The sequence below is a fragment of the Dama dama genome, chromosome X (assembly GCF_033118175.1).
Source record: "Dama dama isolate Ldn47 chromosome X, ASM3311817v1, whole genome shotgun sequence".
Taxonomy (NCBI): Eukaryota; Metazoa; Chordata; class Mammalia; order Artiodactyla; family Cervidae; genus Dama; species Dama dama.
In genome coordinates, this window is record NC_083714.1 from 32,896,775 (window position 1) to 32,910,499 (window position 13,725).

Genomic DNA, 13,725 nt, shown 5'->3' on the forward strand with positions numbered 1-13,725 from the left:
GGAGGCTCTGAGGTTGTTTTGTTTTTGTTTTTAACTGAAGAGTACCCCATGCTCCAGGTGAGGCGGGGGAGGAGGCTTGCAGACTGAGTCTGGTGGAGGAGGGAAGGCTAGGGAAACTGTGGGCACAGACTTGGGGGCCTCCTGGGTTCCACCGTTGTCTCCAGCTCACCCTGGGATCTGGTCGCCCACTCAAAGGCTAGGACGAGGCCTGAGCTAACCACTGAGCAAGTCCGATGACTTCCCCTCAGAGTACAATGGCTTAGATTTTTCCATTAAATGAGGTTGAATCAAGGAAGGAGACAGTGGGGGACAATGGGTGAATGAACATCAGGAGGTGATGGATTTCTTTTCCAGCACTTTGGGCTAAAACCTTGAAACTTCAAGTTCTGACCTGTCCCTAGCCAGCTCCCACAGGGACAGAGCCCGCTTGCTAAAGCTGACCAATCCCCATAGCCAGAATCAAAGCCACAATCCAAACCCGGATCCTCCCTCATCTTTCGGGCGCTTCACTGAGAAGTCAATTAAAATATGTTCAGGCGGTAGATTGCAGGCATTCACGGTATAGAAAAAAAAATGCCATACTTCAAAGAACTTTTGTGAAACTGTGTTTTTCTAGGTCTCTGAGATAGAATTTAATAGTTTGGGGCACTTGGGTGGGAAAGTTTGGAAAAACTCTGCTCAGGCAATTTTGCCATTAATGGGCTATGTAACCACAGGCATGCCATGTCACATGGCTCTCACAGCCCCGGGCTTCCCCCGCCCCCCTCCACCATAGATTTCATGCTACTCAGAGCTTCTCACAAGCTTACTGACCCTAGTAGCAGTCGGGGCTCCACAGGTCATCCCACCTCCCCAGGAACAGCTTCCCACCACTCAAAAATAATAAACCATTTAGTGTTAATGTGTTAATGGGTGATACTGGGTTAATGTGTCACCTCTCTCCTCAACACATTTTCATTTTAAAAGGCCATCTGGAGCTACCCTGCTTTAACCTAAGGAGTGGCTCTGCGGGTTAATAGGGGGGCAGGTGAGCGAAGGAGTGTTTCTTGCTGACTCTACCTCCCGTCATACCATTAACCCTGGAGCAGGCCTTCCCCATCTCCTCCCCATGCCTGTAGTTTCTGTTGGGAAGCCGTATAGAGGGGATGTGAAAGTCTTTGAAAAGCTAACCAGGCCTGGGGCAGCAGAAAACCCATTTGACTGGGCATGAGGAAGAGTAAGTTCCAGTCAGGGCCCTGCCTCTGCCGAGCTCCTCCCCCAGCCTCTGAGCTGGCGCCAGCTCCTACTCCAGGGCACACATTTAGATCTATGGCTGTGGCCACACCAGCCATGCTCAGCAGGGCTTTACAGTCCAAGCTCATCTGCTTGGTTTCCAAAGGTCTTTCACAGTCTGACCCCACCCTACCTACTCAGCCTCGTTTCCCATGATTTCCCAACTCAAGCCTGGGCTTCAAGCCCAGTGGTCTCCTCATGGTCCCCTGAGGGAACATTCCAGGCTCATTCACGGAGTTTCTCAGGCCTGCCAGGCCCTTGCTGCTCTGTTTTACTTAATCAAACAGTGCCCATCCAGCAAGGTCCCAACCAAGTTCCCCAAATCCATGGAGCTGGTTTTGCCCTGATAACTAGTGTCCACACCCATGGGGCCCCCTTCTAAACTCCCAGAGCCCTTAAATTCCAGCACAAAATCTCTTAATCCCAGGCAATCTTGAATTGCTCTTTAATTATTTCATGTGTATGTCTTATTTCCCCAACAGGCTGTAAAATTCATGGGATCAAGGTCTATTTTATCTTCTCCTGACTCTAACACAGGTCTGGGCATTCATGAACTAAGCCCATGTAAATTCTCAGCCCAAGCGAAATCTCTGGAATAGAGACCCCGAGTTCTGCTAGATCTGAGGGCTATAGTCTAGGGGTGGGGATAGGAATAGAATTAGGGAGCAAAGGGCCCCAGACTCAAATATTACTTGTCTTCCCTTGCTCCAGGCCTCTACTAAGGAAAACACATACCAGCTAGAGTCATTTATTCCAAACATCATCAAGAAGGCAGTTGATCAATCAGGTCATCATCAAAGCACTCTCTCTTTGTACAAACCACAGTGTTTCTACCCCGTGAATATTGGGTGCTGGTCTGATCACTGAACCCTCGGGAAAGACTTCAAAACACTGGATCAGTTCTAAGAGCTAAAATGATTCAAGAGAATGGGATTCAAAGATAACTTTTTTTTTAAAGAGGTCTTTTGTTTGCTAGACAGACAAGGTTGAAAAGGGATATGACTGGCATCTAGAAAATTATAATCATGGAACACCACACCAAAAATAGGTATAAACAAAGGGCAAATAATAAATGGTCCTATTTTGCAAATGCATGGTAAGGTTAATGAACTCTTTACTGAAGGGTATCAATGAAAAGATTAAGCATCTTCTAAAAATGACAGTAGCATTAGGCTCATCCATGATTATAAAATAAGATCACAATAGCACAGCTAAACATATCTGTTATAACTATTATTGTAAATAGAATAAATTCTCAAGTATTAAAGGAACATGATATTATAAATAATCCATAAGGATATATTGCACAGCACAGGGAATATAGCCACTATTTTATAATAACTCTAAATAGCGTATAACCTTTAAAAATTGTGACTCACTATGTTGTACACCTGAAACTTATATGCAACCCACTCCAGTATTCTTGCCTGGAAAATTCCATGGACACAGGGGCCTGGCAGGCTGCAGTCCATGGGGTGCAAAAGAGTCAGACACAACTTAGTGACTAAACAATAATATATCAATGAAAAATTATATTGACAATCTGATTCTAAAATTCATATGGAATTGCAAGTGACTTAAAATAGGCAAAACAACTTTGGTTTCTTTGTTCTTTTTTTTGGCTGTGCCATGCAGAATATGGAATCCTAGTTCCTCAACCAGGGATTGAACTCAGGTCCCCTCCACTGAAAGCTTGGAGTCTTAACCACTGGACTGCCAGGGAAGTCCCAAAAACAACTTGGATAAAGAACAAAGTTGGGGGACTAATACTATCTGATTTCAAGAATGATTATAAAGCTACAGTAATCAAAACAATTGGTATTGGCATAAAGATAAACAAATAGATCAATCTACAGAACAGAATATAGAGTCCAGAAATAAGCTCACATAAGCTGGATGAAAGGACAACTGTAATAGACTAATGATAGCTTTTTCAACAAGTGGTGTTGGAATAACTGGATACCCATATTTTAAAAGAAATCAAATGAATTTGTATGGCTCACCATAGAGAAAAATTAACTTGAAATTGATTGAAGACCAAAATGTAAAACCTAAATCTATAAAACTTCTAAAAGAAACTGTAAGACAAAATATTTGAGACCTAGGGCTAAGCAAAGCATTCCAAGATACAACACCAAAAGCACGATCCATAAAAGTCAAAATTGATTGATTGGACGTTATCAAAATTAAAAACTTCTGCTCTTCACTGTGAAGTGAATGAAAAGATAAGGCACATACTCAGGCAAACTCTTTGCAAAGCATGTATCTGATAAAGGTCTCCTACGTAGATGATATAAAGAATTCTCAAAACTCAACTACAAGAAAACAAAAAAGTCAATTAAAAACAGGCAGAAAATTGAATAGATACATCACCAAAGTAGATATATAGATGACAAATAACAACATGAAAAGATGTTTTACATCATCAGTCATTAGGGAAATACAAATTGAAACCACAATGAGATACCACTGCACACCTATTAGAATGACTAAAATTCTAAGACTGCCCACACCAAGTGTTAGCAAGGATGTGGAACAAGTGGAACTTTAATAAATTGCTGATGGGAATGTAAAATGGTACAATGACTTTGGAAAGCAGATTGATAGTTTCTTAAAAAGTTGAACCTACAACTACTATATGATCCAGCCATTCCACTCCTAGGTATTTGACCAAGAGAAAAAGACACATATAGCCATAGAAAGATTTGTACAAAGATGTTCACTGAAGCTTTGCTTGTAATAGCCAAAAACTAGAAAAAAATCACAACAACCACCAAATGTCCATCAACTGATGAACAGATCAACAGTATATGGTATTATCCAGACAATGGAATTCTACTTAGCAATAAAAAGGAATGAAATATTGATGTAGAAAACAACATGGATGGATCTTAAAATAAATGTGCTGGATGAAAGAAGCCAAACAAGGAGAGAATACATTCTATATGATTCCACTTATATAAAACCCTAGAAAATGCAAACTATTACAGTGAGTACTGAATAAGCCCTAGAACTCAAATGCACAGTGTAGTAAATGTAAACAACAATATTGTATTAACAATCATTAAGCTTGGTAAGAGACTAGAACTTAATCATTCCAATCACTAAATAGAGAGAATAATTATGCAATAACAGAACTGCTAATTATCACTATGATATATAATCATATCAAATTACCATGTCGTACACCTTAACTTTACACAATGTTATATGTCAAATACAGACGGTCCGCAACTTAATGATGGTTCACTCAAGACTTTTCAACTTTACAATGGCGTAAAAACGTTACACATTCACTAGAAACCCTACTTCAAATTTTGAATTTTGATCTTCTGTGATCACAAGGGTAAACAACCAATACACTTACAACCATTCTGTACCCAGACAACCATTCTGTTTTTCACTTTCAGTACAGTATTCTATACATTAGATGAGACACTCAACACTAATACTCTGGCCACCTGATGTGAAGAGCCAACTCATTGGAAGAGACCCTGATGCTGGGAAAGATTGTGAGCAGGAGGAAAAGGGGGTGACAGAAGATGAGATGGTTGGATAGCATCACCAACTCAGTGGACATGGATTTGAGCAAACTCTGGGAGATAGTGATGGACAGAGGAGCCTGGCACGCTGCAGTCCATGGGGTCATGAAGAGTCAGACACAACCTAGTGACTCAACGACAACAACAGTATTCAATAAATTACATGAGATATTCAACACTTTATCATAAAATAAACTTTGTGTTAGATGATTTTGCCCAACTCTAATTTAATATAAGTGTTCTGAGCACATTTAATGTAAGCTAGGCTAAGCTATGGCACTCAGCAGGTTAGGTGTATTAGATGTATTTTCAACTTCTGATTGGTTTATCAGGATGTAACTGTATCATAAGTCAAAGAAGATCTGTACATTTCCATTAAAAAATGCATACTAATCGACAGTCACAGTAAGTAGATAAGTAGTTGCTCAGGACGAGAAAGGATTGCAAAGGGGTGCAAGGAAACTCTTGGGGGTGATTAGTTTCATGAGTATATACATATGTCAAATATTATCAAATCGTATACTTTAAATATGTGCAGTTTATTGTGTGTCAACATTGCCTCAATAAAACTGTAAAAGAGAAAGAAAAAGGTCCTCAGATTGGGTAAAATAACAACGGCATTTACTATCTAATTTTAGCAAATAATATTATTGCATAATTTAACTATGCAGTAATATCACCATATGACAGCAGTGAAGACAAAAGCAGCAAGAATACGCATGCTTTCCTGGAAAACACATTCCTTGGTGCCACCCGTGGAGACGAATTCTGAACCTGGGAAGTTACTGAGTGTGCTGACTCGAATGTGTTTTGTTCTTTTTATCTTTGGCTCACTCTCATGCCTACTTCATTGTCCCACCGAGCCTGGAAGGCCCCTAGAACTCAGCCAATGTGCTCTCTTTCCTCTTTTGAAAGGCCATGTGCCCTCTCACCTCCAGGAAGCCTTCCCCAATTAAGCTAAGGAGGGAGAAGAAAGATCTTCCTCTAGGTATGCCCTCCTTGAACCCATTATCACCTATTCTCCAAACCTTAAGTGCCACAGGCTTGTTGGCACTTCAGCTCTTGCCTGCTGTGAAGCTAAGTGCATGTGTATGACCAGAGCTCCAGAGTCGGGTTTAGGCCCACAGGGGCCTGGACCTACTGTGTTTTTTTAGGATCAGGGTGGCGCCAAGACAGTGGTCACTTAATGAGACAGGTGTCTTCTGTGCATGGATTCTCACAGAATCAGTAGAGCTAAACTAGCCTCTCTGGGGGCGTTATGGAAAAAAAGGCATTATCTGCTAAATCTATGTCTTAAGTACCTCCTTGTTATCAGGTCATCAGGAATCTTGGGAGGTTAAGACTAATTGCCCACTCTCCCATCCCTCAAGGCCTAGGGGCGGGGACCAAGGGACAGAGTGAAGTGGTTCAGGGGTGGTTCAAGGGTGGTCTAGGGCCTCTGCCCCTCTGGGTGGCCACAGGCACCTCAAGCAAACACAACCCATTTGTGAGCAGATGGAAGCTCCAAGTTACTTTCTGGGAGGCCTTTGGAATGGGAATGGCCTCCCAGCCCCCCAGGAACTCCTCTAGGCAAAGGCAGGGTCCCAGCCCCAACCCAAGGCCTCAGTTCTAGTGAAAGAAGGGAGAAAGTGAGCAGTGGTTGGCCAGTCCGCTCCCAGAATTCTACACTCAGTAGGGTAAGAACAACAAACTGATGATTGCTAAATACTTGCCAGGGGTGGAACATGAGGCCTCCTCTCAAAGGAACAAATTCACTCTTATTCCTGCAGCGAATGAATATCGAGATGAACATGGTGATGAGAGAAAGATGGCAAAGTTAATAAAAATGTTCAAGACTTGATTTCTGCTCTTTCCTACAGCACTGCCTGTAGTAAAGAGAAAGATTTTATTCTGATTTTTTTAAATCAGAAAGATTTTACTACACACACACACACACACACACACACACACACACACACCCCTTCTTCCACATCCCTCTTTATCTTGTGTGATGGCAGAGTTAACAAAAAGTTAGCAGAAAGATGTAGAAAATCTCCCTCTTGCTTTTATGAATGAGCACTGCGTTCCCTGCCAGCACTGCCAGAGAAGTAGTTGATCCCTGGAGCCTGGTAAAGTCAAGGGTGTGGGAGGAGGAAACGATAAGAACAACAACAACAACAATAATAGCCACAGAATAATAGCAGCTCACACTTACTGGGTGGCTTCCGTGTGCCAGGCATCATGCACAGCGCTTTACGGGCATTATTTCATTTAACCCTCACTCCAACCCTGAGAGGCGGGCACTGAGACTTCGAGTGATTACGTGATCAGTCCACAGTCACACAGCCATTAAGTGACAGGCCTGGGATATGAATGCAGAGAGCCTGTGCTCTTCCTCCTCGGGACAATACCACAGAATAGCGTTCTTGAGAAGAATATAGGGCTTGACTGGAAGAGGAAGGGAGCTTTGGGAAGGGCAGGTAGAGTGAGAAGTGAGAAATGGCAGCACTGGGACTCGAGAAGATGGGAACCTAGGGCAAAGCTTCCTCAGTCTGGGCAAGTTGTTTAACCTCTTTCTTCTTGTTGGTCTGGCTGAGAAATGTTCTGGCACTTTCCCTGGCCGACCCTCTTGCATCTGCCAGGAAAAGTGCTGCTCCCTGCTGCTTGACCCTCCTCATCACCCTGGGTGAGGAGGCTGGGTGGGGTCTCTGCCAAGAAACTCACCTTAGGACACAGTTTCCCCAGATGAGAAGTCAGGGCACTCTGGTGTGTCTCTGGTTTTGCAACGTGCTGGCTGGGGAGGGCGCATGCCCAGAGGGCAGAGAGAGGAAGACTGATCCCTGGGGGGGAGGGGGGTGGTATACGTGTGTCCAGGTGTTTTCATCCAGTTAAATCCAACAAGGATCAAGTCTCCCCATTGCATCCAGCCAGAAGAGATGCAAAAGTCACAGAACAACTACACAGCTAGTCCTTGCCCTTGCCCAGGGGGTCCGGACAGAAACATATAGGACTCTCTAGACCTTTTAGCTCTTGGCTGGCTGAGAAAATGAAAATCTCCATCCTCTACCTGAACCTCTGGGCTGCCAGAGAAATCCCAGGACGCTGGGGAAAGTGAGACTCAACCAGTCGGTGCTGGTTGTGCACACCTGTGGTAGGGCAGTCATCCTGTCCCTTTGGTGCCCTCCGCCTCTCTTTTCCTCCTCTCTCCCCTCCAGGGCCTGCGCGTGGTGGGGGGACGGGATGGGGGAAGTTCAAAATGAAATCCCCTCCGCCTGGGAAAGCCTGGCCATCCTTCGTGTCGCATCCATCTGCGCTGGGCTCTCCACTTTGTGTATCCCCCAGAGTGGAGCTCGGGCTTTGCACCAAGCCACCCACACTGGCTGTCCTGATCTTTTATGGGACACGCATTCACCAAATGATTACCGAGGCTTCGAAGGTCAGTATGCAGCCAGGGAAGAGAAAGGTGGCTTTTCTCCCTTTTCTGCCTAGCTGGATCTCCCCTACACCGCCCCACCCCTTCAAGGTCTAGCTCAGAGCCGAGGCCGCACAAAGCCTGTCTTCCCTCTTCCTCCAGCTGCTGATCTCCGAGCCCGGCCGCCTCTGGCCCCTGCTCCAAGGAGCACAATTTAGCACCTGACCAGCCATAGTCCTGGCAGCTTGTCCTCGCCTCTGATTGTTTTCAATGTCTTAGTCATCTCCCGCCACCCCCTTCCCTTGTCTCCCCGACAGCGCCTAGCAAGGGTTGGGCACACAGTAGGTGTTAATAAATGTCTGTTGAATTGAAACTCAGCGGCTCCTATGAGGTCAGAACCGTCATAAGCACCCCGACCAGCAGTTCCTTGGCAACCAGCTCTGGGGTCCGAGCTACAGGGCATAAGCGGAGAGGCCGCTATTACAGGCCATGCAAGACTCAGCGGCTGGAGATTTGCAGGCAGGTTGGTGTTGATGAGAAAAGCCCCTGACCCCTAGGAAAGCGCTCATGGGATTCTGGGTACCTTGCATGAGTTTCTTTTCTCCCCTGCAGAACTAGTTTTCAGCCTGAAAACCACAAAGGGAATAAATTGGCAGTGAAGCCAGAAACCTCTTTGCAGCTTAGAAATCCTGGAGAGAGAACCAAGCCTGGGTTGGGGTCAGGCCCAAGCCTGAGGGGAGAAGGCTGCCCAAGGCCCTTCTGAGCTCGGTGGGGGACCTCAGGGTGGGGGCTGGGGGCATGGCAAGTAGGGGGGTTAGAGGGGCATCTGGGGGTGGCCTTAAGTAATGCCATCCTGCCCTGGAACCCAACAAATCACAGCACTAGATGCTTGCCACCTGTGGTTCACACAGGAACTGGGTCTCCCCATCCCTCTTGTTCACCCAAATCTCAAGGCAGGCCTCTGTCCAGGGGTAGAATCCTGACCAGAGCCCAGCCTGGGTCCCCAGACACGGAGGAGGCTCCAAGTCTGGGGTACCTGGCTCCCCACACTGGCTTTGAACTATGGTTGTTTATATAGATGACCTAGCAATCCTCTCTGGTCCTCTCCCACATCCCCTGCCCCGACTCTGGCCCACACCAGAAGGTACACACAGTTCACACTGGTGTCTTCTTCACCTCGGCAATCCCCTCGCTCATAGCTCAGTTGGTAAAGAATCCACCTGCAATGCAGGAGACCCCGGTTTGATTCCTCGGTTGGGAAGATCCCCTGGAGAAGGGATAGGCTACCCACTCCAGTATTCTTGGGCTTCCCTTGTGGCTCAGCTGGTAAAGAATCCACCTGCAATGCGGGAGACCTGGGTTCAATCCCTGGGTTGGGAAGATCCCCTGGAGAAGGGAAAGGCTACCACTCCCAGTATTCTGGCCTGGAGAATTCCATGGACTATACAGTCCATGGGGTCACAAAGAGTCGGAGGTGACTGAGCGACTTTCACTTTCACTTTTTACTTTCAGTGCTGGGACTGGTTCTCAGCAAATGCTTGCTGAGTTAAATCTGAGTTTTAGGCCCCATATTAGACAATACCGTAAGGCTAGCTTGCGCTTATGGTTCTAAATAAACAGCTTATATGTATTGACATATTTGATCCTTGGCAAAATCTTATGAGGTAGGTCTGATTTGACAGATGAGGAAACTGAGGCATACAATTGACTGGGGTCACACAGTAAATAACAGAGCTGGGATTTAGACGCAGACAGTCTGGCTCTAGGGATTGGAGGCAAAATGAAAATGTTGAGGGGAGAGAAAGGGGTTGGCAAGGACCAAGGCCAAACTTCTGCGCAGGGATTTCCCTGGGAAAGCAATCCCCTCAGCCTGCATCTGGCTGGGCCTCTGAGGGAGGCCCTGAATTTTGCAGGCTAGGAACATTTTGGACATCCCATTAATCAGGCCCATGAATGAGAGGTCACAGCACCCTCATTTTGAGATTCCAATACAGGACAGAGGAGACAGAAGCCCACCACTTAGCTCCAGGCACCAAGAGGACTGCTTTCAGGCCTCCAGTTTGTCCAGGGGTGGGCGCCAGTTCCTGAGCAACGGCGGCGCAAACAGTGCAGCAGTGGGACGGATGCCAGACATAGTTGCAAACAAGCCACTCCTTCGGCTCACAGCTAGAGGCTGGGTGAGGGTGGCAACGTGGAGCCTGCTCAACGCCCACCCCCACCCCACACACAGCTCCCCAGGTTTGAACCCAGAGACAACCACTTGTAAGGCAGCCTCTTCCCTACACTGACCAGGAGAGGAAGTCCTCCAGGATAGTTAAGTCCTTCGCTTAACTCAGGAGAGCTCCCCTTCAGGCTGGTACTGCCAAGGGTCCGCGGAATTAATGGTTGAGAAAACACCTTCGAACCGGTAAAACCCTACTGTTAACTGTGAGGAGGAATTTGCATTCTAGTCGTGCAAACGGGACCCTGAGTATTTTCAGTCCCAATGTGTCCCGTCTCCCCAAAGCAGAGAGCCAGAGCTAATCCCTTCACCGACCCCCCAACCTGGCACTGGGACCAGGGGTCAGCCCGCTGGGGGTGAGTCCCTCATGGGCGTGCCCACCAGCTGTTGGGGCCGAGCAGTGGTGGCTCAGGCCCTGGGGCGGTGACTTCACTTCCGCTCCGACCTCCCCAGCACTCCTCCCCTATGAGGCCCCACCAGGCCAAAATCGAGAAGTCCAAGGTTAACTGTTCCTCCCCACTTTAAGAGCTAATTAAAATGATTAGCCACAATGAAGTGTCAAACATTAACCAGAAGAAGCTGCAGGACCAGACAGGCCTCTATCTCGGGCAGAGATGAGGGTCAGGACCATCAAATCCCATGGCTGGGATGTGGGGGGGGGGAAGTGGGGGGGGGTCGGGATGGGGGGCGCGGGGGGTGAGGGAGAACCTGGCCGAGGCGCGGAGGGGATTAGGGGGTTAGGAGGTGACCCTGGTCAGGAAGGCCGGGCAGGGAGGGCAGGGCGACAGAGTTAGGTAGGGTGCGATGGAGGGACAGGCAATCCGAAAAGCAGCCGCCTCAGCAGTCTCCCAAAGCAAGGCGCGGTCGGCAGGGGACCCGGCGCTGCGCGGCTGCCGAGTTCACGAGCTGGAGGTAGAGGAGGGAACACAGAGGCGGGAGAGCCCGGGAGAGCGGGAACGCGGGAGCGGGAAGGCTGGCGGCCGGCTCACACGGAAACTCCGGCCCCTGCCAAGAGGTCTCTATTTTGGCGATCCAATTATCCAAGTCATAGGGGGGTGTGTGTGTGTGTGTGTGTGTGTGTGTGTGTGTGTGTGTGTGTGCGTGTGTGTGTGTGTGCGCGCGTGTGTGTGTGTAGAGAGAGAGAAAAAGAGAGAGTGCGTTACCCTAAGGCGCCTGGTCCCAGAAGCCCTAGGGGCCGCCAGATCAATCTAGCAGCTCCGCCACAAGGAGGCCGACCGCCTGCCCTCGGGCACCGAGCTGCCGAGCTGCTGGGGCGGGCTGTCACAACCGGCCCTATCACGGACCCCGGGCTGCCCCGGGAGTGGGCAAACCCGCCCCCACCCCGACAGGGGAAATCGACTGGGCTTCCAACCCGGGACCGGCAGCCCGGGTTCCCCTGAGCACACGCGGTGGGGCGAGGCAAGGGCGGGACGCAACACGCCACAGCTCTCCCACCCTTCCCTGGGCCCCCCAGCCCCTAATGCCCCGGGGCCCCGGCGTCCCCGTTCCCGCTCTCCGGCAAACTTTCTGAGGGCCCCGAAGGCTCGAGAACCGGCGCCATCGACGTACCTGAGAGTGCGGGGGCTCCGTCGCGGGGCCGGGGTCGACCGCCGCGGTCCCCTCCCCACTCGGAGAGCCGAGACGCGGGGTCCCCAGCCCGGCCGGCCCGCCTTCTCCCCCTCGGAAGCCGGGCCGGGCGAGTGGCGCCGGGACTTCGGCGCCGGCGAAAGGAGAAGTGGAAGTTGAGCGCGGCGCCGGGTCGGTCCCCGCGGCCGCCGGGGCCACCGTTCCCCTCCTTCCTCCCCTCCCTCCTCTCCTCCCTGCCCGCCAGCCCCCGCGGCCCCGCGCCCGTGACTCACCTCGGCGCCGGGGCAGGCTGGTCCGGGCGGGCGAGGCGCAGGGCTCTCCCACACGTCGCGCCGCCAATGGCAAGTTGGAGGGCGAGATGCAAATACCAGGTGAGACGGCGGCGCCCCCTTATAAGACGACTCCGGGGGGCGGGGTGGAGTGCCCGGGGAGCCCGGACGCCTGGCCGAGGGAGGGGGCGGCTGAGGCGCCCGCGGAGGGGGCGCGAGCCAACGGAGACCTGCGCCGAGACAACCGAGCGAAAGGGGAAATTGCGCTAGAGACACACACGTCCCCGCAGGCGGCGGCTGGGGCGGGCGCGAAGGAGGCAGGGCGGGAGGGAGGGAAGAGCCGGAGGGAGGGACCGACGGGAGGGACGGCGGGCGGGCGGGGTGGGGGAGGGCGAGAGGGAGGGACGAGGCGTCTTGGTGGAAACAGCGCCCCTCCACCCCCGGCCCGCCGCGGTCGCCAGCACGGCAGGGGGAGCCGTGCCAGGGGCCCGCGCGGCCTCTCCTTCCCCTCCCGGCTCGCTGGCCCCCGGGGGACGGCGAGAACCCGGCTCCCGCGGAGCTCACGTCGCGCGCCCAGCGCCCCCCACGTGGCGCGTCCCGGGGCCCGCAACTCCGGCCGGGATGCCCCACACCGTGTCTCATAGAAAAACAAAAACAAAATCACTCCATTCCCGGGGGACTCCGGATGGCTATATCCGGCCCCCTCGGTTCCTCGCGCTTACCGGCTTTGGCCTCAGCCCCGCGCTCCCGACTGTTATTGAGCGCCTGCCGTGCGGCGGACCTGCGCGAGGGCGGGCCGAGCGGGTGGGTGAGGCCGGGAGATGCCCGGAGGATCCAGTTCGGGGATGATATGCCAGACACCACGGAATCCCGGGCCAAATGCCTCGTGCACTTGGCGCGACTAGAGAGTTTTGGGGATTTCTTAAGGAGGTCGAGCCTAGGGCTCCGGATGAGGGAGGCCAGGAGGATACGAATGCGGGGAAGGATTGGGGGGAGAGGGGCTGGTGCAGCAGGTGCAAGTGTACCCAGAGTTAGGGTGCTGCAGAAAAACTCATGCCCCCTTCTATCCAGAGCCAGGCTTCTCTGCTTGAGGTATCTTTGAACCCCAGCCCATTCTACCTCCCCCTTACCCTGTCCTCTGACGTGCCTCAGCATCCATTCCAGCCCCCGCCCCGCCCCCACCCACCCCTCCACCCTCCACCCTTCCCCCACCCGCACCCACCCCTCCCCCACCCACCCCACCCCACCCCTCCCCCACCTAGGAGGCCCTAGGAGGGAGCTGACTGGGAATTGTCACTTCTGGCTCTACACGGTCTGGAGGAGGGGCCCCGCCAGGCCTCAGCCGGCATCTCCCTCCTCCGCAGAGCGCAGCAAAGCGGAAAGGGCCCCAGGGGAGGGGGGCCCTCTGCGGGGGTGGGGGTGGACTAAGGACCTGAGGTCCAG

The 13,725-nt window shown here is 51.0% G+C and overlaps 1 protein-coding gene across 3 annotated transcripts in view; it reads right to left on the reverse strand.

The window, feature by feature from the left end:
• ELF4 (E74 like ETS transcription factor 4) overlaps window positions 1-12,584 on the reverse strand; it is a 39,433-nt gene extending 26,849 nt beyond the window's left edge. For 2 of the 3 annotated variants that reach the window (XM_061137205.1, XM_061137207.1), the window contains exon 1: window positions 12,286-12,584. The gene's annotated coding sequence lies outside the window, so the exon portion shown is untranslated. Of the gene's footprint in view, window positions 1-11,995; window positions 12,140-12,285 lie in introns of those variants that run through there. The other variant, XM_061137206.1, reaches the window with a different exon arrangement.
• Window positions 12,585-13,725: the final 1,141 nt, after the last annotated feature.